The 26,259-nt window shown below is 41.6% G+C and overlaps 5 non-coding genes across 5 annotated transcripts; all 5 read right to left on the bottom strand.

Annotated features, from left to right (window-relative positions):
- Window positions 1-1,253: 1,253 nt before the first annotated feature.
- On the bottom strand, window positions 1,254-1,346 carry LOC112390326 (small nucleolar RNA SNORD116). Its single transcript, XR_003001242.1, has one exon. It is a non-coding gene; the product is annotated as a small nucleolar RNA SNORD116 (small nucleolar RNA).
- A 2,640-nt stretch (window positions 1,347-3,986) lies between these two features.
- LOC112390324 (small nucleolar RNA SNORD116) lies at window positions 3,987-4,079 on the bottom strand. Its single transcript, XR_003001241.1, has one exon. It is a non-coding gene; the product is annotated as a small nucleolar RNA SNORD116 (small nucleolar RNA).
- A 2,693-nt stretch (window positions 4,080-6,772) lies between these two features.
- LOC112390322 (small nucleolar RNA SNORD116) lies at window positions 6,773-6,865 on the bottom strand. Its single transcript, XR_003001239.1, has one exon. It is a non-coding gene; the product is annotated as a small nucleolar RNA SNORD116 (small nucleolar RNA).
- Window positions 6,866-8,688: 1,823 nt separating this feature from the next.
- Window positions 8,689-8,781, bottom strand: LOC112390327 (small nucleolar RNA SNORD116). Its single transcript, XR_003001243.1, has one exon. It is a non-coding gene; the product is annotated as a small nucleolar RNA SNORD116 (small nucleolar RNA).
- Window positions 8,782-17,885: 9,104 nt separating this feature from the next.
- Window positions 17,886-17,952, bottom strand: LOC112390323 (small nucleolar RNA SNORD109A). The gene has a single exon (XR_003001240.1). It is a non-coding gene; the product is annotated as a small nucleolar RNA SNORD109A (small nucleolar RNA).
- Window positions 17,953-26,259: the final 8,307 nt, after the last annotated feature.

The raw sequence follows: 26,259 nt of genomic DNA, 5'->3' as shown, positions 1-26,259 counted from the left end.
CCCCATGCATTCTGGCACTTCTCCACTGCCACAGCGACACTGCCAAGGACCTTGCAGAGGTCAAAAGCACTGTCCCCGAGGACCACAGACAGACTTCCAACGGAAGACCTCTGCCACGCGAGGGGACCTGTAACTCTGAAAGGGCATAGTGCCTGTCCATGGCAGCGCACCAGGCATAGCAACAGTGTCGCCATCTCTGCCCCGCGTAAACTTCTGGCTGTTCGAAAGGCCTGCATGACACACGGGCCGGCCGCATCATGCCCTCCAGGAGAAAAACTTTCACTTGCACATTCCCAAACAAGGGACAAAGCGGCCAAAGGGCATGTTCGCATAACTCACCTATCCTCAAGAAGACGGGCACACACGCCTCAGCATGTCTATCTTCTCTAGGTCCCGCAAGACACCCTTTGGGAGTCATCCCTCCAGCAACGGAATCTCAACTCATCACATGTTACCTACCTCACCGAATCCTCATGAACTGCCAAAGCCATCCCCTTCATACGCAGCCGATGCCAGCCCACCACGAACAGGACACATGCTTGGGAAGCCGTGGCCAGCATCTGCAACACAATGATGACAGCCCATCCCACGACATCACACAGGACATGTCCTCATAAGGCCTTACTTCCCTGTCTAGGCCAGCAGTCACCACGCAGGCTAAAATGCAGCACTCGTTCCTAACCCCACTCCACGATGACCCACTTAGTGCAAACACTGTGCCAGAAGCTGCAGTAGATGAGCTGACATGGGCACCCCTGAGGCCTAATCCATCAGCCCCCTTCTGCCAATGTCCAACCCCAGCCAGCCCCACCGACTGCTCCAGACCCACCAGGCACCCAAGAACCTCAATGCGCCAAACGCAACGACAGGGAGGGCCACAGGCCTGGCCAGAGGTTCCATGCTCCAACCAGGGAAGCTTTCTCATTTTGGCTTCCAGAATCAACCCCCAAAGTGGCACGCACAAACCGTGACACTGGCCAAAACACACCTCCCAAGCTGCAAGTTCAATGGGCCTACCCCAGTCCACACTCCCACTCTGAAGATCAGCAGTTGAGCCTGCCCCCTCAAATTCCCTCATCGGCCTTTCAGCAGGGACCTGGGATTCATAGACGACCCAGTATGTGCAGACACGGTCCACTCTCAGACAGAAACCCCTCCAAATCTGGAGACCTGGGTGGTGTTTGCATCATGTCAGGAGGGAACGATGGCCCTCACACCTAACTGTGCCCTACCCCCGAGAGAGGAAACGTGCTGGATCTCAGTTTCGATGAGGAGACGGTAGAGTGTTCTCACTCATTTTGTTCAGATTTTCCAAGGAATGCATACAAGGGTGTCGTCATCGATGCAAGCTCTGCTGGGAAGCTGTAGAACATAACCGGGCTGCCGCGGGGCTCTGCACAGGAGCCATTACCCTGGAGTACTCCAACAGCCTGGGGAATCCACAGTCCTCAGGCCACTCAGCAAAAGCAACAATCAATCCACTCTTGCAGCCATTGGGCCCATCTGAGCAAAACCTAATATAGAATGGCACATCTTAGGGTGAGTGAATGCCTACCGTACTGAGTTATCCACGGTCATGCTCAGCAACATGCACTCCCCTCACTTTTTCCAGTTTTCTTAGCACATCCAGTCATCAGAGTATGCGAAGGTCATCTTCTTCTTGCTGACAGCCAGCCTTGCCGAGCTACTACACCTGAGAAGTGGACAGAAATAACAGAGGTTTCAGAAGTGGACCGAGGTCCTCAGGGAACATGATCCATGCGAATATTTACCTGGGTTTCTGCTCTGAACCTGCTTCCCAAGGACCTATATCTCTTACCGAGTATTGATTTGTGTCTCACAGCATGTCTGCAGGAAGTTAGGCACGTACAGTGGCCAGTGTGTGAGACGCTGTATGTGTGTATTCACGCGCGTGGGCGTGTGTGACTGCGACTGGGCACGAGGACGCGATTGTGGGTTCCTGCGTGTGCCTCTGAAAACGCGTCTTGCTCTCTGTGTGTCCCTGTGGCCCTCTGCAGAGGCCTCCAACAGTAAATACCAGAGTTTATACACAACACCCTGGTTGGACTCCCAAAAGAAAAAGAAAGACTCCTGTGAGCTGCAAGAGACTTATGAGAACTGTGACCCCCAGGAGCTGTAGAAATAGGCCACAGACTCCCGCTCTCGCATAGCCATGCCTTCTGACCAAAGCACGAACCTAGATGAGACCTGCCTACCGGCCGTGGGTGTCACATGTGTGTGGACATGGACATCCTGCCAGCTAACAGCACATCTTCCGGAAGCAAGGGAAACTCCTATGGGCGGGCTGAAACCGGCCTGCAGATGGCTACAGGCAAGATGCAGCCTGGCACCATTCAAGGGCCTAACGAAATTTGGCCCAAATGCCAATTCTCGCCAACTAGGCCAAATCGTGTTCCGTGGACCCATGTGTATGCCCAACGTGGGAAGTGGTGGGCTTAAGCACCCATAACCCAGGTTGGAACCCCACGGCGAAACTAGATCATCTTCCCGGCCACACCTCCCCATCGCCCAGCCGGCAGGTTTCTCGGCCCTGAAACCGGAGGAAATGCTCAAATGCTTGACAGCCTCGTCCTAAGTGCCCTCCTCCTGCCCTCAGGGCAACTCGACCTTACTTGAAGCCACAGACATCATGCGAACACGGGGTCACTGTACTACAAGGAAGACAGACCACATACATGTCTGCTTTGATGACACCGACCCCACCCCATGCATTCTGGCACTTCTCCACTGCCACAGTGACACTACCAAGGACCTTACAGAGATCAAAAGCACTGTCCCCGAGGACCACAGACAGACTTCCAACAGAAGACCTCTGCCACGCGAGGGGACCTGTAAATCTGAAAGGGCACAGTGCCTGTCCACGGCAGCTCACCTAGCATAGCAACAGTGCCCCCATCTCTGTCCCGCGTAAACTTCTGGCTGTTCGAAAGGCCTGCATGACACACGGGCCGGCCGCATCATGCCCTCCGGGAGAAAAACTTTCACTTTGCACATTCCCAAACATGGGACAAAGCGGCCAAAGGGCACGTTGGCATAACTCACCTTCCTCCAAGGAGGCCAGCACAAATGCTTCAGCATGTCCATCTTCTCTAGGTCCCGCAAGACACCCTTTGGGAGTCATCCCTCCAGCAACGGAATCTCAACTCATCACAGGTTACCTACCTCACCGAATCCTCATGAAATGCCAAAGCCATCCCCTTCATAGGCATCTGATGCCAGCCCACCACAAACAGGACACATGCTTGGGAAGCCATGGCCAGCGTCTGCAACCCAATGATGACAGCCCATCCCACGACATCACACAGGACATGTCCTCATAATACCTCACCTTCCTCTCCAGGCCAGCAGTCACCACGCAGGCTTAAATGCAGCACTCCTTCCTAACCCCACTCCACGATGACCCACTTAGTGCAAACACTGTGCCAGAAGCTGCAGTAGATGAGCTGACATGGGCAACACCGAGGCCTAATCCATCAGCCCCCTTCCACCAACGTCCAACTCCAGCCCACACCCACCCACTGTTCCAGCCCCACCGGGCACTCAAGAACCTCAACGTGCCAAACTCAAGGACAGGGAGGGCCACACAGGCCTGGCCTGAGGCTCCATGCTCCAATCAGGGAAGCTTGCACATTTTGGCTTCCAGAATTAACCACCGAAGCAGCGTGCACAAAGCGTGATCCCGGCCAAAGCACACCTTTCCAAGCTGCAAGCTCACTGGGCCTACACCTGCACACAATCCAACTCTGAAGACCATCATGAGAGCCTTCCCACTCGCATTCCCTTAATGGTCTTCTAGCAGCGACCTGATATTCATACATGACCCAGCTTACGGCAGACACAGTCGAACCTCAGACAGTAGCCGCCCCTCCAATTCTGGAGCCCTGAGTGGTGTTTGCATGCATGTCAGCAGGGGACGCTGGCCCTCACTCCTCACTGTCTGAAACACCTGAGAGAGGAAACGTGCCGGACCTCAGATTCGATGAGGAGACGGTAGAGTGTTCTCACTCACTTTGTTCAGATTTTCCAAGGAATGCATACAAGGGTGTCACCATCGATCCAAGCACGTGCTGGGACGCTGCACAACACAACCGGGCATGCCATGCGGGTCTGCAGAGGAGCCATGACCTCCTAGTACTCCAAAACCCTGGGCAATCCGCAGCCCTCAGGCCACTCTGCAAGAGCAACAGTCAATCTACTCTTGCAGCCACTGGGGCCGTCAGAGGAAAACCTAATATCCAATGACACATGTTGTGGTGGTTGAATACCTACCATCCTGAAATATCCACGTCCACGCTCGGAAACGTGGGCCCGCCTCACTTTTTCCAGTTCTCCTCAGCACCTCCAGTCGTCAGCCCACGCAAACGTCCTCTTGTCTTTGCTGACGGCCAGCCTTGCCAAGAAACTGCACCTGAGATGTGGACGGAAATCACGCAGGATTCAGAAGTGAACCTGGGTCCTTAGAGAACATGATTTATGCGAACATTTACCTGGGCTGGAGCCCTGAACCTGCTTCACAAGGACCTCTATCCCTTACCAAGAACTGAAAGTGTGTCTGACAGCATGACTGCAGGAAGGTAGGCGTGTACGTTGGCCATTGTGTGTGAGGGTGTATGCGTGTGTTCCTGCGTGTGCGCGTGCGTGACTATGACTACGCATGATGATGCGCTTGTGGGTTTCTGTGTCAGCCTCTGCATCCCCGTCCTGGTCTTTGTGTGTCCTTGAGGCCCTCTGCAGTGACACTGAATAGTAAAAGTCACAGGTTATACACAGTACCCTGGCTTTGGACCACCCCACTGAATGGAGAAACATCCCTACCAGCTTCAAGAAGCCACATGAGAACTTTGACCCCCAGAGGCTGTTGAAATAGGCCACGGACTCCCGCTATCCCACAGCCATGCCTTCTGACCAAAGCACAAAGACTCGAGGAGATCTGCCTCCCAGCCGTGAGTGTCACATCTACGTGGACCTAGAGACCCTGCTAGCTACTAACACATCTGATGTGCACTTGGGGTCACTCCCAGCGCTTTTGGAAGCAAGGGAACTTCCCATGGATGGCGTTGACAATGACCTGCAGCTGGCTATAGGCAAGATGCAACCCGGCACCTCTCAGGGGTCTAATGGACTTCAGCCCAAGTGTGACTTCTCGCCAACTAGGCCAAATCACTTTCTGTGGACCTGTTGGAATGCCCACCACGGCAAGAGGTGGTCTTCAGCAACCATGACCCAGGTTCAACCCCCACAGCAGAAACCAGGCCACCTTTCCAGCCACGTCTCGGCCAGCTCCCCCTCGGCAGGATTCAGAGCCCTGAATCCCGAGGAAACGCTCAAACACTGAGCAACCTTGTCCTCACTGCCCTCCTCCTGCCCACACGGCAACTCGACCCTACTGGAAGCCACAGATAACATGCGAACACGGGGACACTATACACCAGGGAAGACAAACCGCAAGCATGTCTGCTTTGATGATGCCGAACCCACACCATGCATTCTGGCACTTCTCCACTGCCACAGCGATACTACCGAGGACCTCACAGAGATCAAAGGCACTGTCCCCGAGGATCACAGACAAACTTCCAATGGAAGACCTCTGCCATGAGAGGGGACCTGGAAGCCAGTAAGGGCACAGTGGCTGTCAAGGTCAGCACACCTGGCATCACAACAGTGCGCCCATCTCTACCATGCCAACGGACTGCTTCGGATAAACCTCTGGCTGTTAGATAGGCATCCGTACCTCATGGGCCGGCCGCGTCACGCCTTCCGGGAAAAACACTTTCGCTTTGCACATTCCCAAACTAGGGAACAAAGTGGCCAAAGGGCATGTTCGCATAACTCACCTACCCCGAGCAGGCCAGCACACACTCCTCAGCATATCGATCTTTTCTAGCTTACGCAAGACACCCTTTGGGAATCATTTCTCCGGCAACGGGATCACAAGTCTACACAGGTTACCTACCTCATTGCATCCACATGAACCGCCAAAGTCATCCTCTCCATAGGCAGGTGATGCCAGCCCATCAAGTACATGACAAATCCTTGAGAAGCCGAGGCCAGAGCCTGCAACCCAATGATGACAGCCCATGCCACAACATCACGTAGGACCTGTCCTTACCATGCCTTACCTTCCTGTCCAGACCATCAGCCACGACGCAGGCTTAAATGCAACACTCGGATCTCACCCCACTCCACGATGACCCACGGGGGGAAAACACTGTGCCAGGAATTGCAATACAGGAGCTGACAAGCGCAACACCGAGGCCTAATCCATCAGCTCCCTTGCGCCGATGCCCAACGTCAGCCCCCACACACCCACTGCTCCAGCCCCACTGGGCACTCAAGAACTTCACCATGACAAATGCAAAAACAGGGAGGGCCGCAGGCCTGGCCTGAGTCTCCGGGCTCCAACCAGGGAAGCTTTCTCATTTTGGCTTCCAGAATTAACCCCCAAAGCAGCACGCACAAACCGTGACACTGGCCAAAACATACCTCCCAAGCTGCAAGCTCACTGAACCTACCTCAGCCCACACTCCGACTCTGAAGATCAGCAGGTGAGACTGCCCCCTCACATTCCCTCAACGGCCTTTCAGCTGGGACCTGGGATTCATAGACGACCCAGTTTATGCGCAGACACGGACCACCCTCAGACAGGAACCCCTCCAATGCTGGAGCCCTGGGTGGTATTTGCATGCATGTCAGGAGGGGACGATGGCCCTTACTCCTAACTGTGCCTTACCCCCGACAGACGAAACGTGCTGGACCTCAGTATCGATGAGAAGACGGTAGAGTGTTCTCACTCATTTTGTTCAGATTTTCCAAGGAATGCATACAAGGGTGTCATCATCGATCCAAGCACATGCTGGGAAGCTGCAGAACATAACTGGGCAGGCTGCGAGGCTCTGCAGAGCAGCCATGACCCCGGTGTACTTCAAAACCCTGGGGAATCCACAGTCCTCAGGCCACTCTGCAAGAGCAACAGTCAATCCACTCTTGCAGCCACTGGGCCCATCTGAGGAAAACCTAATATCCAATGCACATCTTAGGGTGGGTGAATGCCTACCTTCCTGAGCTATCCACGGCCACACTCACCAACATGCACCCGCCTCACTTTTTCCAGTTCTCCTTAGCACCTGCAGTCATCAGACCAGAGATGTGGACAGAAATCACTCAGGCTTCAGAATTGGACTGGGGTCCTCAGAGAACATTATTCATGTGAACATTTACTGAGGTGTGATCCTGGAACCTCCTTCCCAAGGACCTCTATCCGTTACGGAGGACTGATTGCGTATCTGACAGCACGACTGTAGAAGTTAGGCACTTACGTTAACCGGTGTGTTTGAGGGTGTATGTGTGTGTTTGCACGTGTATGCATGTGCATGCACGAGGATGCGCTTGTGGGTTTCTGTGTGTTCCTCTGAATCCGCGTCTTGGTCTCTGTGTGTCTCTGTTGCCTTCTGCAGAGAACTTGAACAGTAAAAGCCACAGCTTATACACAGCGCCATGGCTTTGGACCTCCCCACTAAATGGAGAAAACCCCTGTTAGCCTCAAGAGGCCACTTGTGAACTTTGACCCCCAGGGGCTGTTGAAATTGGCCACGAATCCTGCTCTCCCACAGCCACGCCTTGTGACCATAGCACAAAGACTCGACGAGATCTGCCTCCCGGCTGTGGGTGTGACATCTACATGGACCTGGAGACCCTGCCAGCTAGTAGCACATCTGATGTGCACTTGGGGCCACTCCCAGTGCTTTTGGAAGCAAGAGAACCTCCCATTGATGGTGCCGACTCTGACGTGCAGCTGGCTACAGGCAAGATGCAGCCCGGCACCTCTCTCTGGGCTAATGGACTTCAGCCCAAGTGCTACTTCTTGTCATCTAGGGCAAATCACTTTCCATGGACCTGTGGGAATGCCCACCATGTGGGAAGTGGTGGGCTTCAGCAACCATGACCCAGGTTCAAACCCCACGGCGGAAACTAGGTCACCTTTCCGGCCACGTCCCGGCCAGCTTCTAGCCGGCAGGGTTTGGAGCCCTGAATCCGAGGAAACGTTCAAACACTCAACAGCCTCATCCTCAGTGCCCTCCTCCTGCCCGCAAGATGACTCGACCCTACTGGAAGCCATAGACATCATGCGAACATGGGGACACTGTACACCAGGGAAGACAGACTGCAAGCATGTCTGATTTGACGATGCTGACCCCATCACATGCATTCTGGCACTTCTCTACTGCCACAGCGACACTACCAAGGACCTCACAGAGATCAAAGGCACTGTCCCCGAGGACCACAGACAGACTTCCAGTGGAAGACCTCTGCCACGCGAGGGGAGCTGGAAGCCTGCAAGGGCACAGTGAATACACTCCCCGAAATGCCACGCCCAAAGTGGGAACCTGGCCAAAACACACCTCTCCAAGCCGCGAGCTCACTGGGCCTAGACTGCACACACTCCTTCTCCTAAGACCAGCAGGAGAGCCTGCCATCTCGCAATCCCTCACCAGCCTTTCACCAAGGACCTGGGATCATAGACTACCCAGCTACTGTGTAGACACAGTCGACCCTCAGACAGGATCCCCTCCAATGCTGGCACCCTGAGTGTTGTTTGCATGCGTGTCAGCAAGGGAACGCTGGCCCTCTCTCCTAACTGTCCCCTACCCCCAAGGGAGGCAACGTGCTGGACCTCAGTTTCAATGAGGAGATGGTAGAGCATTCTCACTTATTTTGTTCAGATTTACCAAGGAATGCATACGAGGGAGTCATCATCCATCCGAGCACGTGCTGGGACACTGCAGAATCCAACTGTGAGGCCGGGTGGCTCTGAAGAGGATCCAATGACCCCGGAGTACTCCAACAGCCTGGGGAATCCACAGCTCCCAGGCCACTCAGCAAGAGGAACAGTGAATCCACGCTTGCAGTCACTGGGCCCATCCGAGGAAACCCTAACATCCAATAGCACACCTTGGGGTGGGGGGATGTCTACGGCCCTGAGAGATCCATGGCCAGGTTCAGCACCCTGGGACCACCCCACTTCTTTCGTGTCTCCCTCATACCTCCAGTCATCATATCACGCGAAGGTGTTCTTGTCTTAGCGGATGGCCAGCCTTGCCTGGCAACTCCACCTGAGAAGTGGACAGAAACCACACATGAGCTTCCGAATTGGATCCGGGTCCTCACAGAAGAAGATTCATGCCAATGTTTACCTGGGGGTAAGCCCTGCACCTGCCTCCAACTACCTCTTTCACTTAGGGAGGACTGAATGCGTGTCTGATGGCAGGAGTGTAGGACATTAGTCACTTACGTTTGCTCGCATGTGTTTGTTCATTTGTATTTTTGTGTTTGTAGTGAAATGGCATTCCTTCTACACATCACTGTGGCCTGTGCCATGTGAAATGCAAAGAATTCCCATGTACACTATGATTTGTGCTTCATGCCAGGATCTGCCGCCTAAGTCAAAATCTTCACATTTTTTCAAATCTTCTTATTTTTCATTTTTCATACTTTTTATCCTATGTCATATTCTCCCATGAAAAGGTATCACTGCCCTTCCCAACACATAATTTGTACCTCTCACCTGATATGTTCATGGACTTTTAAAAACCCTTTAGCAACGTCCCTCACAGAGTTCCTTTTTAAAAATATTATCTTTTTTTTGCCAACAAACACATGAAAGGATGCTCAACATCACTAATCAGTAGAGAAATGCAAATCAAAACTACAATGAGATATCACCTCACACCAGTCAGAATGGCCATCATCAAAAAATTTATAAACAGCAAATCATGGCGAGGGTGTGGAGAAAAGAGAACCGTCCTGCACTGTTGGTGGGAATGTAAATTGATACAGCCACTATGGAGAACAGTATGGAGGTTCCTTAAAAAACTACAAATAGAACTACCATATGACCCAGCAATCCCACTGCTGGGCATATACCATGAGAAAACCATAATTCAAAAAGAGTCATGTACCACAATGTTCACTGCAGCTCTATTTACAATAGCCAGGACATGGAAGCAACCTAAGTGTCTATTGACAGATGAATGGATAAAGAAGATGTGGCACATATACACAATGGAATATTACTCAGCCATAAAAAGAAACGAAATTGAGGTATTTGTAGTGAGGTGGATGGACCTAGAGTCTGTCATACAGAGTGAAGTAAGTCAGAAAGAGAAAAACAAATATCGTATGCTAATACATATATATTGAATCTAAAAAAAAATGGTTCTGAAGAAACTAGGGGCAGGACAGGAATAAAGACATAGACAATGTACTTGAGGACAGGGGGAGGGGTAATGGTAAGCTGGGATGAAGTGAAAGAGTGGCATGGACATATATACACTACCAAATGCAAAATAGATAGCTTGTGGGAAGCAGCCACATAGCACAGGGAGATCAGCTCAGTGCTTTGTGACCACCTACAGGGGTGGGATAGGGAGGGTGGGAAGGAGACGCAAGAGGGAGGAGATATGGGAGTATATGTATAGCTGATTCACTTTGTTATAGAGCAGAAACTAACACACCATGGTAAACCAATTATACTCCAATAAAGATGTTAAAAAATATATTATCTTTTTTCCTAAACATAACACCTTTGTGGAAAATATCTCCAATATTATGTGATCTTTTTCGCATGTTTTAAAAAGATTATCCATAGATCTGTTTTTTATTATGAATCACCATACGTTATGCAACGTATTTTATATTCCATTTCATGTTATTACAAAAGGTAAACTATCCTAGTCACAGAAGGCAAAAAGAACAATAGCAATAAAATATCTTTTTCACAAAAAGTTAAATGAAAAATTTACATACATTTTTCTTTACCAGTATTACTGTATTTTGTGATATAAGGATTTAATTTTACAGATAAACTGTAACCAGCAGAATCACAGGGGTTGATTTTCAAATTATATTTTTGGTAAAATCTTTCCTCCTGTACCATATAATCAGCTCTTTCAACTGAAGAAGAAAAGAAATAACTCCACTGAAATTGTTAAAATTATTTTAATAGACACTTCTCAAGTGAAGATACACAAGTGATTATAATCCTTCAAGATATGATGAACTTCATTAGTGACTGGTAAAATCAAAAGTGAATTGAGAATGACAGCACCAAATCTGACACATAAGGAACTCCAACACCTGTCCCTTCATAAACAATAATGAAAAAGTGGTAAATGCTTGCACTATCAACTTTTTTGGAAATCTGCAAATTCACCAAGTAATAGCTGTCACTAGGCAATCTCTTAATCAAGAAACATAGTTCAATTTCTAAAATCCAGAAACTTTGGGCTGTTTAACTGACTCTAATCCCATGTCTTATTCCCCAACTCAGTGATATTATTGAGAATAACACTCCACATTCCTGGTTCTTGTAGTGGAAAGAGTCGGACTGACCTCTTATCCAAAGAATTGTAATTTCTTCTTTTAATTTATGATTTATATTGGCTCCCTAAAACACTGGTTCAAAGACTTGCTTTTCTTTCTCCTAATTCAGAAGTCACTCAATGCTATAGCAGCTAGATTGGTGGTAATTTGCATTGTTTGTCGCTGCTGCCTAATGCAACGGATTACAGTTATAACAGAAAATAAATTAAACCAATACCTTATGAGGAAAGTTCAGGAATGAATTTTTTGTGTTTTTGAAGTAATGGCTATCAGGTGATTCCATGTGTTCCTCATAATCTATAAGGGCAGCACAGATGTGGAGTTATGTGCCTATTCAGGGAAAACTTGAGAAGGCCTAAGGTCTCCTCTGTGAGTGAACTTGAGGCTCTTAACAAGCAAAAATTGAGGCTAAGGGAAAGCTTAAAATGCCTGGCTAAGTGTTAAAGGCATATACTAACATACACAGAGAGACTTCTGAAAAGCAGGGAAATTTTTTGTCTTCAGGATTTCTAAGGAAATCTTTGTCCAATTTTTAGCTGACCACAAATCTAATGAAGCAGTCTTCAGTGAACACATACCACAAACAACTTCAACAACAAAAAGCAACAACAGACAAACAGGGAAGGCACATCTGATTTCCAGAGTTGCCACATTATGATATTCATAATGTCCAGTTTTCAACATAAAAGTAATGGGCATTCAAGGAAACAATGAAGTATGTCCCACACACAGAGAAAAAAATATAAGAACAAGTAATAGAAACTCTCCCTGAAAAGCCAAGACATTGGACTCAAAGACAAATATTTTAAATCAGTTACTTTAAATGTGTTGAAAGAGCTAATGGAAAACATATTTAAGAACTAGATGAACCCCACAAGCACTGTCTCATGAAATAGGTGTATCAATAAAGAGACAAAGTTTTCAAACAAATCAAGTAGAAATTCTGGAGTTGAAAAGCACAATAGCAAGTGTTGAAAATCTCACAGAAAGGGCTCCACGACAACTTGAGCTGAAAAAATAAAACTAACTTGAAGGTAAGTCAATTTAAATTATCCAATTATAGGAAGAGAAAATTTATTTTTTAATGGACATGGCCTAAAAGTCCTATGAGGCTACCATCCAGTGTACCAACATATGCATAATGAGAGTCACGAAAGAAGAAAGAAAGGAACAGAAACTATATTTCAAGTAATAATGGACAAAACTGTCCAAAGTTGATGAAAAGTGATAAACTACCTATACAAGCAGTCTAATGAACTCCATGTAGGATAAATTCAAACAGATTCATATTGAAACACATCATTATGAAACTGTTCAAATAGAAAGTCAAAGAGAGAACATTGAAAGCAGCAATAAAGAAGGGACTCATCAGATAGAAGTGATCTTCAATAAAATAACAAGTGATTTTTCATCATACAACATGGGGTAAGAAGGCAGTAGGATGATAGTTTCAAAGTTATGCAATGAAAAGACATTCAACTAGGAATTCTTGATCCAACAATAATGCCTTACAAAAATGAAGGAGAAATTAAGACATTCTCAGAAAACAAACACTGAGAATGTTCTTTGACAGCAGCCTTGCCCTACAACAAATGTCAAAGGGGGTCAAGCTGAAATGAACGGACCATATACAGTAACTTGAATCCACATCAAGAAATAAATAATATCAGTAAAGGTAACTTCACAAGCGAATATAAAAGCCAATATTAATATGTTTTTTGTAACTCCTCTCTTTTCCTATCATATGCTTGAATAGCTGCATAAAACAAAAATTATCAGTCTGTGGTGATGAGTACATAAGTATAGAGACATAATTTGTGGCAATGACAACACACAGGGGAAATGGAACAATATGGAAGCAAAGATTTTATATACTATTGAAATTAAATTGGTATTAATTAGAACTAGATTGTTATAAATTAAGAAGTTAATTGTTACCCCTAGGGCAACCACTAAGAAAATAACTTAAAATATATATAGTAAAAACAACAAGGAAATAAAGAATTTTAAATGGTGCACTCAACAATATCTACTTAACACAAAAAAGCAATAGTGAAGACCAAAAACATGTAAGACACAGAAAAAAATGAACAGCAAAATGGCAGTAGTCCTCCTTTATCAGTAATGACATTAAACAGAAGTGGTATAAAATGTATAAGTGAAAGGCAGAGATTGGCAAAATAGATTTAAAAACATGATCCAACTGTATGTTATCTGCCAGAGACACACTTTACATTCAACGAGACAAACTGGTTGAAAATTAGAGCATGAAATAAATATTTCATATAAGTTGTAACCAAAAGAGAGCTAGAGTGACTATAGTAATATCAGACAAAATTTGTTTTCAAACAAAAATTGTTTCATGGGTCAATTAAACATTGATAAAAGAGTCAATCAATTAAGAAGATATGACAATCATAAACATTTACACACCTACCAACAGAGTCCCAAAATATCTGAAGCAAAATTGCACAGAATTGAAGAGAGAAACAGACATCTCTACAATATGTGGATACTTCAATGTCCTACTTTTAATAACCAATAGAAAAATTAGAAAGAAGATCATTCTGGAAATAGAGCACTTGAACAACACCATAAATCAACTACACCTAACGGACTTACGCAGAACACTCCACCTAAAAGCAGAAGATTACACATTTTTCTCAAGTGCATAAGGAACATTCTTCAGAATAGACAGAAATAACACCCAAAATAAGTTTAAATAAATTTTAAAACATTGAAATCATACGAAGTATGTTCACTGACCACAATGGAATTAAATTAGAAATCAGTAATGAAGGAATTTTAGAAGACTCACCATACACAACTGGAGATTAAGAAACACATTCCTAATAAACAATGAATCAAATAAGCTTCTCTCATTCTCAAGGTAAATTATTAAATTATTTGAGATCAATAAAAATTATCATACAACATTCCAAAACTTACGAGATGCCAAAAGCAGTACTTGAGGGGAAAATTTTATAGCTGTTAAAACTTACATTAAAAAATGAAGAAAGAGAGAGGGTGGGAGGGAGGGAGTAGCAAGAGGGAAGAGATATGGGAACACATGTATATGTATAACTGATTCACTTTGTTATAAAGCAGAAACTAACACACCATTGAAAAGCAATTATACCCCAATAAAGATGTTAAAAAAAAAAATGAAGAAAGAGGGCTTCCCTGGTGGCGCAGTGGTTGAGAGTCTGCCTGCCGATGCAGGGGACACAGGTTCAGCCCCGGTCTGGGAAGATCCCACATGCCACGGAGCGGCTGGGCCCACGAGCCATGGCCGCTGAGCCTGCGCGTCTGGAGCCTGTGCTCCGCAACGGGAGAGGCCACAACAGTGAGAGGCCCGCGTACTGAAAAAAAAAAAAATGAAGAAAGATTTCAAGTCAATAATATAACCTTATACCTGAAGAAGGTAGAAGAAGAGAAACCCAAACATAAAGCAAGAAAAGGAAGAAAAAAAAGATTAGCATAGAAAATAATAAAGATTAAAGATTGAAATAATCAATTGAACAGAAATTTAAAAATCAATGAAACCAAAAACTGATTCTTTGAAAACTTCAACAAAATTCAGAAAGTTTTAGCTAAACTGACCAGAGGAAAAGAGAGAAGATTCAACTTACTAATGTCACAAATGGACACAGGCACATTATTACTGATTTCAAAGAAATGAAAAGGGTTATAAACAATACTATGAATAAGTGTACACCAACAAATTAAACAATCAAGATGTAATGGACGAATTCCAAAATACATAAAAACTATCAAAAATAACTCAAGAATAAATTGAAAATCCTAATAGACCTTGCTATGGTCTGAATTTTTGTGTCCCCCCAAAATTCATATTTAAAATTGCAACCCCCAAATGTTAACATAGTAGTAGGTAGGACCCTTGGGAAGTGTTTGGACCATAATGGTGGAGACCTGGTGAATGAAATACCTTTCTTATAAAAGAGACCTCCACCAAACTCTTTTATTCCTTTCACCATGTGAAGATACAAGAAGTCTTCAGCTCAGAACAGTGCCCTTACCCGAGCATACCAGCCCCCTGATTTCAACCATGTTGGTATTCCAGCATCCAAAACTTGAAAAATAAATTTCTATTGTTTATATGCTACCTGCTCAGGGGTGTCTTGTTATGATGGCCATTAATAAAAAAGTGACTGAGTCAGAAATTTAAAAAATAAAAATAAAAAAAAAAAACCTACCAGCAAAGAAAAGTCTAGGACCATATGCTTCACTGGTGAATTCTACCAAACATTTAAGGAAGAATTGACATCAATACTTCTCAAACACTTTCAAAAAATAGAGGAGGAAGAAACACTTCCTAACTCATAATGAGGCCAACTTAACAGTGATACCAAAGCCAGAAAAGGACATCACAAGGACCTCACAAACTAGTGAATGTAACAAAAAGAAGTAGACTCACAGATACAGAGAACAAAGTAGTGGTTACCATTGGGGAGAGGGAAGGGAGGGGATGAATTAGGTGTAGTGGATTAACAGGTACAAACTATTAGGTATAAAATAAGCTATAAGCTATATTGTACATGGGAAATATAAGCAATATTCTATAATAATTACAAATGGAGTACAACCTTTAAAAATTGTGAATCACGATATTTATACCTGTAACTTATATAATATTGTATATCAACTATACTTCAATTAAAAAAAAGAAGTGATGAGACAGGATATCATCTTGTTCCCAATCCTAAGAAAAAGTACTTCTTTTTTAAAACACCCTGGGTTGTAAATTTTTAATACTTGCCATTTACAGCATTAATACTATATGTCAATTTAATTCTACACATTAAGACAGCAACCATGCACTATAAATCTACTTATATACTAACATGGATGAATAAACAATTATGTAATTTTAGGATCATATTTGTTAGACCAAAATATGTTCTAGTGTTCCTGTCATTCATAATTATACTCAAATATTTTTGAATGATAAGAGTTTCTACAGTTCATGTCAGTATCTGGTTGGGCTCTTTTCCTCCCTAATATTACAATTATTAATGTTCACGGCTATTTTATTAGTTGTTATTGAGTTCACTTGAATTACTTTGCTAGATTCTGGAGAAGTGAAAACATATATTACAATACATAAATAAATAAATAAGTATAAAAATAACAAAAACAATTATTACTTCAAAGAATTTGCGACCATAACTTTGTCAAGAGAAAAACAGAGTTTACCCATTTGTAAAGTATTAAACACCAGGCCCTAGGTAACATAAAACCTGTGTAATCATGTCAAGGAATATACAGACCATTTTCCTTATTGATGGATGTTTCAATTTTAACAACAAATAATGATTAATTATTTACTATATGAAATTTCACTATCTCTACACTTGATTAACCCAACCCGATATCTTTTGTGAGATTAATGTACTATGGAAAATTGAATTTTTTTGTGTTTCAGAAAGATGAAGTACTTCAAGGTTCTTTGTCATTTAAAATCTTCATGGCCTTACAAAGATCTCAGAAAGTTTAATATATAATTTTTCACATCAAAAAATGAAAAACACCTAATTAAAGTCAAATTCATCACTGAGAAGAGTAGCAATAATGACCCATAATGATCTTATGGATCTGACCAAAATGCTCTAACTATGATGATCTCAATCATGGGGTTAACATTCTGAAACCATAATTTGTTACGGAAACTCCCAAGCACAGCTTAATTTCACCAAAGGATATTTCATTGCAATAAGAAAATGTATTTAAAAACCAACAATTTTCCAAGATTCTCCATTTGTCAATCCACCCAAAACTCAGATAAAATAAAATTTAAAATTTGGAAATGAGGGTAGAGGCAATCACCAAAGAAAAGGACACATCATGAAGATATAATCGAGTAAGCCATTGAACAGATGAACACAGAGACTTCAGGGTGTGGCACAGAGCACATGACATATGAATTTTAAAGGACTCAGGTATAGTTACTCACCCCTATTCTCTGAAGTGGAGACCCTCATTTCAGCCCTTCTACCTCAAAAAACCATAAATAAACAACAACAAAAAAGAAAGATATAGTCTCAAAAAATACTCAACACTAAAAATAACAACACACTAATACTGACTCCATGGTCAATATTTATTACAGGCATGCATGGTTCCCTTCTTTTAGCCAAACACTAATGAGTCTTTCAGTACCCATCACAGTTGCTTGACCCCTTCTTAATGCAACATTTCTTTTGTTTCCTCATTTATTACTCAAGAACATTTCCTTTAAACAAGTTCTATCTACATCTCTGTTCAAAGTGAGCAAAATAAAGCAAGTCTTGGGTCACTTAGCATATAGACAGTGAATATTGCATCATAAGATAGGATGCTAATAATGCCTTGCCCTGGGAGGAAGAAAAGACATGCTTGCAGCAGTATTATGTCATCAATGAGGGGTCACCAAATAAAGCCAGGCTATGAGGGTCTTATTTGTCCTATTAGAGGGGCATTCAACTGGACCTCAGATTGACATCTGGAATGAGTCCCTCAGCATCCTCAGACAATTTTTCTCATCATCGATCCAGACAAGCCCCCTCCCAACATATAAGCATTTCCATAGCCAGGCTTATTTTCTTCAGGCTTATCTACTGCGTTATGAATTAAAAACAGCACATATACAGTAGACATTTTGTTTAGTAGTTGAACAATGGAACCCTCATCTACACAGCACAGTAGGCACATAACCATGGATTTTTTCAAATAAAATTAAATAAAATCTATTGAGAAAATACAAAAAATTAAGTCAACTAAAATTTCAAGGAGTAGTGGGGTAATATTTGTAAATGAGGTAGCAAATAAGTTTTGATTATCATAGAAATATGAGTAAAACATCTAAGTTCTGAAATGCTAGTAATAAAAAGTTAAATAAATATTTTGGCACATTTAAATTTCACTAAAAGATTATTTTCATACATAATAAAATGGTATAAAAAGGAAATTTATCAATGGTTCTTAAATGTTAAGTTACTTCAAAGAGAGATTTTTATTTAATAAAGGAAAGAAACAATAATGAAGATTCCATTAACAAAGTAGGCATACCTATGGGGAAAAATCTATCATAAAAGCATGCTCCCTGAGCGCCTGAAAGAATGAGCTGACAAGACTTGAATTTCTCACATCACTGGCCAGAACACAGACCAAAACTTTCAATAGCACCCGAGTAGCTGCTCACCTTTCTTCCTTGAAGTATGATAACTTTCTAGCCTTTTACCTGCAGCAGAACATCACAAAGAATATAAATCAGATCAGGAAATACATGATATTCATTTAAAAATCAAGTACAACAATTGGTTCTATGTAATTATTTATTTTACAGGCATCCCCGCATGTCTAGTCCTCATCACACAAATCACGGTTCCTTGGTCCTTTATCACTTTTGTCATTTCATTTCTTCACTTATTTCCTGTCTGAATACTTGACTCTGCAAATAGTCAGTAATCCTGCCTACAATACTATGCAAATTAGTGGCATAACAGGTTTTTTTTTTTTTTTTTTTCTGTACGCGGGCCTCTCGCTGTTGTGGCCTCTCCTGTTGCGGAGCACAGGCTCCGGATGCGCAGGCTCAGTGGCCATGGCTCGTGGGCCCAGCCGCTCCACGGCATGTGGGATCTTCCCGGACCGGGGCACGAACCCGTGTCCCCTGCATTGGCAGGTGGACTCTCAACCACTGCGCCACCAGGGAAGCCCAATAACAGTTTTCTTTTTAAGTGAGAAATTCTAAAGTTGTAGTCCACCAAATAAAGACTTTGTGAAAATGCTTTGTGATGGGTCAAATGAAAAGCACATGATAAAGGCGTTGTTAGACCTATATTCTGGAAGTAAGATAAGAACTCTGAAAATCCATTACAAACAACCTGTAGAAATGAATGGAGCAATGGCTAAAACAGAAAAATATCAATAGATGAGACAGTTCAAAAGATAAATGGAAATTATTAAAAAAGAACCAAATGAAAAAAGACATTAGAGAGAGGTAAGATTGGCTTGTCTTTTCTCCACACAGAATGCGACTAAGAATCCTAGGAGGAGTATATCTATAACCTAACAGAGGTCTCTGAAGGATAAAGGCCTGCAAGTAAACTGGGCAACTCAGAGTGCTAAGTAAAAGAAACCAGACCCTAGATGCTAAGTAATGTTTGATTCCATTTAAATGACATTTTGTAAAAGGCAAAACTATAGAAACAGTGATTGCAAGAGATTGTGGAGTAGAAGGAGGAGAAACACAAGGGGATTTAGGGGTAATGGAACCCCTCCACATCATGATTGTGGTGCTAGATATACTATTCTATACCTTTGTCAAAACCCACAGAACTGTACACAACAAAGGGTGTATTTTACTGTACATAAAATAAAAAGTATATAAGAGGTACAAATATAAAATTGAAAAAAGGCTGGGACAGGGAATTCCCTGGTGGTCCAGTGGTAAAGAATCTACCTTCCAATGCAGGGGACACGGGTTCAATCCCTGCTCGGGGAACTAAGATCCCACATACAGTGGGGCAAATAAGCTCGTGCGCCACAACTACTGAGCTCGTGCGCCGCAAACCACAGAGCCCACATGCTCTGGAGTCCACACGCTACACCTAGAGAAGAGAAAACCAGCATGCCACAACTAGAGAGAAGCCTGTGAACCGCAATGAAGAGCCCACGCGTTGCAACAAAAGAGCCCGCATTGCTCAACAAAGATCCCACATGCCGCAACTAAGACCTGATGCAGTCAAATTAATTAATTAATTTAAAAATAGTTTTTTAAAAAGAAGAAAGGCTGGACTGAACACTGGTCCTAGTATTCATGTACCCCTTCCACACTCTCATGTATTGAGCCTATATATTTGTTAGCAGGCACACACTCAAAGGAATACCATTTAATAAGGAACCAGATACTCAGATATCAAATGTTGAATACATGCAAAATTGGTAGCACTCAAAGCTACCCAAACTGTGAACTAACACTAAAATGAGTTAGCTAACATCTTCCCTCACTTGCTTAGAATAGAAATACAGTACTGTTCAACAACAGTGATTTTGTCCCTCATTTTTTTCAGATTTTTCACAATGTATGAATATATGATCCAGACACATTCATTCAAAAGGGCACCTTTTGCTGGCTGCCTGTGAGAAAGGATAGACCCTGAAGACACCCAAGAAATAACAGTCATTCATAATCCTGGAAACATACTGAACCACTTGATTTACACGTGAAAATTGGAGATGACAATGAATAAGGGAGGTTACACCAGCTATTAAACCAATGAGAGAAAGTTTTTCATTTCAGTTCTTCATGAACATTATGAGTAAAATCAATATATTTCTGTGGCAGAATTCTACCAATCCAAATGATCCTACTGTCCTTGAATAATATTTAATTCACTTATTCGCGATACACTTTCTCCATCATAATTAATGTTGTAAGACAAGGAAATGCTTTGTATGCAAACCAACATTGATTCCATAACATTTAAAACAAAAACCATAAATGCAAAAATGCACAATAATAAAAAGATATATAAGGTATGAGGCAATGGGCTTCAATTGTGTTTATCTTGGTTTTTCAGTTTACTTAATTATTTCTACAGTAAGATTTTCCACCAATACTCAACAGGATATTCACGGTGCACAGAGTTGTACACCTTCAAATGAAACAAGTATGATCTTAAAGTCCTGGTCAGACAACTCCTCAAAATGTTAAACATAGAGTTACCATATTCTCATCCCTAAAAGAACTAAATCTCTACACAGGTATTTATAGCAAGATTATTCAAAATAGCCAAAGAGTAGAAATAACCCAAATAACCACTAACTGATGAATGAATAAGCAAAATGTGATATATCTATAAATGGAATATTACTCATCCATAAAGAAATGGAGTTCCGATACATGTCATAAGGTGGCTGAACCTTGAAAATATTATGCTAAGTGAATTGTGGGTAAAAAGACTTGTTCTATTGGAAATGGTTCAAATGCAGATACGGATAAGACTCATTGGTATCATAGTATTCATGCATTTATTCCACACTTTCATATTTCCTGAGCATGTATGTACACCTGAAGCCATACGCTTCAAGATATTCTTCTTTTTACATATTATTTTATACAATCATTTTGATCTAATTTCAGACTTAAAGTCTTATAGCTGTAAATCAACTATACTTAAATAAACGTTTTAAAATGAATATTTTAAAAAGTATCCTGTTTCTCTTCAAATTTAATCCAGTAAGTTCTACCATCTTTTGATGTTCCTGCTTGAAACAATTATTAAATATTATGATTATTGCCAAATGTTGAGTTCTTATATCCTGTCATGCTTATAATGTTCCTTGCAGCTTTCTGTAGTAAAGAACTTTACTTTCTACCCTATTCATTCATTCATTCATTCACGTATTAGTTTGTTTTTTTTAGCCTTTTTTTTTTTTTTTTTTTGCTGTACGCGGGCCTCTCACTGCTGTGGCCTCTCCCGTTGCAGAGCACAGGCTCCGGACGTGCAGGCCCAGCGGCCATGGCTCACGGGCCTAGCCGCTCCACGGCATGTGGGATCTTCCTGGACCGGGGCACGAACCCGTGTTCCCTGCATCGGCAGGCAGACTCTCAACCACTGCGCCACCGATTCACATATTAGTTTAATAATATTATAAACATCTTAACATCATTAATCAGTTTTATCATCCTTAAAGAGATTTACCAGGTCCAAACATCCCCAAATTGTACCAGTCAAAACCAAAGGGTGAACAGCTCAGTGTCCAGCGGTCCTCTTTGACAGATGCAGCCTTACCCATATATGACTGGTTTTTCCTTCTGTACTTATCTTCCTCCTTCAGTATTCTCAACGTTACAGAGCCCCAACTGTGCGTATCTTATGTAGGTCCATTTCCCCTCAAGATACCAGAAGATAAAAAGGCAAAGTTAGAATAGCATAGCACATACCTTGCTATAAACCACCCAAATTTTTAAACATACCTTAGCCACTGCTATGGCACAGTCAGGCAAAACTTATGTCACAATTCACTCTGCTTATCATTCTGGCCAACATTTTAGCTACTAGATGAGAATTACTAATGAACCACACTTGTAAGACACAGTGTTGTCTTTAGAAAAGTGTTAGAATGAATACAGATAACTGGAGAAAATTGAATTGATTATGGAACACATATTCATATGAAGTAGATAGTTTATAATCCAGACCATATGGTCATAAAGTACAATTTCAAAAATATTCCAATAGGAGATTATGGCATTTGAATCTATATCAGTTGGGGATTATTTCTTCACTCCAAGATCTTCGTTGGTCCTTTCCCTGCTATCTAAAGATCTTCATTGGTCCTTTCCCTGCTATCTACAGTATTTGTCTTGGTATTGCCTATCACCAAGTCTGATCCAAAGTTGATTTCTTCCATTTACTGATACTCCACTTACTGGCCATTTCTCTTTGGACTTTGATCTGTGCCCCATTCTCTAGCTATGAAATGGTTTCTGCTGAAGAACACTGTCCCATCACCTAAGCACTGGTGCCTCATATTTTTAGAGGTCATTCTGTGTAGATTTATACCACGTAATTTTCCACAAACCAATGTCCTATTCATCTTTTTCTCCTGTTCTGGCAATACCTCAACACATACACTTTTTAGCCTAAAGAACTAAACTTGAGAATTCTCATGGCTCTGACCTTAACAACACAGAGAAAACAAATATGACCTCAGAAATGTGCGCCTTTTCCCCAAACATGGGAAGATTTAACAAAATATAAGTATTTTTAATTATCATCTACCAAAGGCTGTGACACTGTGTGGGTTTTTTTAAGTTGTGAGTAACAGAATGACTTGTACAATCAAATTTAGTTTCAAACTCAGTCTCTATCTTCTTATCTTATAAAAAGGAATGAATATCTTAATCTGTTATTATGGTTATTATTAGCATTAAATGAGATAATCCATGAAAAAGTATTTATCTCAGCATGTGGTAGTACACATACTAAGAATTCAATAATTGCTATATATAATTGAAATATATATATTTGAAACTACACCACACACACACACACACACACACACACACACACACACACACACAGATAATAGTAAAATAATGACCCAAACTCACCATCAACAATTTTTGAACATTCTTCCTGTAAAATTGGTTTATTGACCATATCCAAACAATCACATATATCATTTTATGAGTGAAATACAATATTAATGCCTCAAACATAGTTGATATTCAGTAACTGATGGACAAATGAACTTCTGAAAAACCTGAATGTTCTTATCAATTAATTTCAGTATACATTACCATATATAACTGAATACAATTCAATTAGATAAATGAATCATCATTAATTTACCTAGCATTATGACTTGATAAACAGATTACTTATCATTTTACAAGTATAACTAAGGCTGTCATGAATACCCTTGAGTTTATATATACATTTGAACACTCCCTATTATATCTTATAGGTAACTTTCTAAAAATAAAATTGTTAGTCAAAATGTGCTAATTTCCATCTAATACATATTTTTCCACTGTCAATTGGAAAGACTGTAACACACAAGGAGTCCCAAATTCTCCAGACTTTGTTAACAAATGTGCTTGCTAATCTAATAGGTGAAAAAGTAACTGTTGATTTATTTTATTATGTGTGTTTCTGTCTGTGTTTAAACACACATACATATATTTATTTCATTATATATGTTTAATGATTGATAATTATTTAATACATATTTAATTATAAAGATAGATATGGTTGAGTATATTTTTATGTGTTCTTGGCCATTCACAATACTTACCTTTTATGAATTGCTCATTTATGTGTTTTCCCACTTTTGTACTGGAATGTTTGTCTTTTTCTAATTGATTTGGGTGAGCCTTTCATAGAATATTAACACTAAACTGGTCATATATGTAAATATACAGGTACATTTTCAATTGACTGCAGAATAAGCAATAGTCCAATTTAATTTTAAGTTAGTGCATTTTAGATACTTTTTCTCTCCTCTAAACCCTCCAATACAGATAACATGAAGAAAACTTGGCAAACACAGTTTAACTGGATTAAAGATCGTATCCGTTAGCTATTTATACTGTTGAATCTTCCACATTTTTACAAACTAGGTCACATAACAGCCTTGGAAGATACAAATCCTATTCTGAGATGTTGAAACAATTACAAAAACTGTTCAAATGATGTCAAAATAGACTGAAGTCAATGCCTAAGGAGACTGGATACCACCAAGAAAACTGATAGATAACATTTTGACTTGAAACGTGCTGCAGGGGAAAAGAAGGCAGGCAAGATTTTGGACACAATCCTTGCGGACTTTATAAATGGAATGTGGGAGAAATATGCTTAACTTAAAAATATAATTTATTGGTTACAACTGGAAAGGGGTTCATATCATTCCAGTCACTTATACAGTCTTACATTGTTTAGGTTATGATGGCATGTAGTATTCATTTATAGCACTCTCTTATGAGTGAGATTTAGCAGAGGAACTAAAATAATTTTCATGAAAATAAAATAGGGAAATAATTTTCAGATATTTTTACCATGTAGTGGGGTTAATCCGATTATTTTCCAGGTTCTGATTTAACCAATGCTCTAGTTCAGCATATGGTACTCAAGCCCACAGCCTGCTGTTGTAAATAAAGTATTACTGGAACACAGCTACATTCATTCAATGACACATTGTGTTTAGCTGCTTTCACACTACAATAGAAGAGTAGATTAGCTGTAACAGAGTTCATAAATCCTAAAAAGCTGAAATCATTTGTTATTTGGCCTTTTACAGAAAAGGTTTACCAATGCATGGTCTAGTTTAAAGTAAACTGAGGTGATAGCTCCATGTAATTAAAACTGAGTTTTAAAATATGGAAGCATAGGTGGACTGAAAAGGCAGAGCTATCATATTTAGATGAAATTTTCTCACGTAAGCTGACACAGAATATAGGCAACTCTATTTTGATTTTTCAAATGTGAGCATAGTAGTAAGTCCAGAGTTTCTGGTAGATGGGTCCCTGAGTTACTGGTCCTCAGTCCTCATGTTCTCTTCTTGTTTTTTCCTTATACATCATCACTTCAGAGACCACTGTTATCACTGTCCTTTCACAAGGGAGGTAAACCCCTTGTTTTTCTATTGCCATGCTCTTCTGCCTATTATACCTAATAAAGGCATGGATGGAGAGATAGATAAATTGATGATACACAAAAGATCGTTTATAAGATGGGTGACTGAACTTGAATGATAACTTATCTATTAAGTTAATAGGCAGGTGATAGGTAGAGATATACAGATAAATACAGAAGATAAAGTGATAGACAGACAGATGATAAAGTAGAATGGGGCAGAATTTGAGAATCATTAACATAAGACATTACAACACCAAAGTGCTTCTCAAAACTGAGCACTTCTGCTTCCACAGAAACTTATTTATCTTACACGTCTATTGGAATATTATTTCTAAATTTCTCATAAGATCAAGGATGGTAGTATGTTTTGGTGACAATGTACATTGCAAAAACTACAACAGCTTCCTCTTTCCTGTATGACTGTCATGGAAGTTCACATGTGGGAATCATGTGAAAGCAAAAAAATATGCCATTCAAATCAAACACATACAATTCAAAGGTTAATTTCATCCTCCCTAAATTCAGAGGTTGTGAGGTACACATGTCCCACTTATCTTCAATAAAGAGATGTTATTTCAAGAGATGGATCAATTCTGTTTTAAGAGAACTCATACCAAATGTTTACATCACAGCACAATTCACAAACTATTCCGTATTTCTATGCCTTGACCAAATGGTAATATTATCAATTAATTAAATGAAATATTTCTAA

The sequence above is a fragment of the Neophocaena asiaeorientalis genome, unplaced genomic scaffold, assembly GCF_003031525.2.
Source record: "Neophocaena asiaeorientalis asiaeorientalis breed wild unplaced genomic scaffold, Neophocaena_asiaeorientalis_V1.1 scaffold697, whole genome shotgun sequence".
Classification (NCBI taxonomy): domain Eukaryota; kingdom Metazoa; phylum Chordata; class Mammalia; order Artiodactyla; family Phocoenidae; genus Neophocaena; species Neophocaena asiaeorientalis.
Note: the sequence above shows the minus strand (reverse complement) of the source record. Positions and strands in the feature narration are given on the sequence as shown.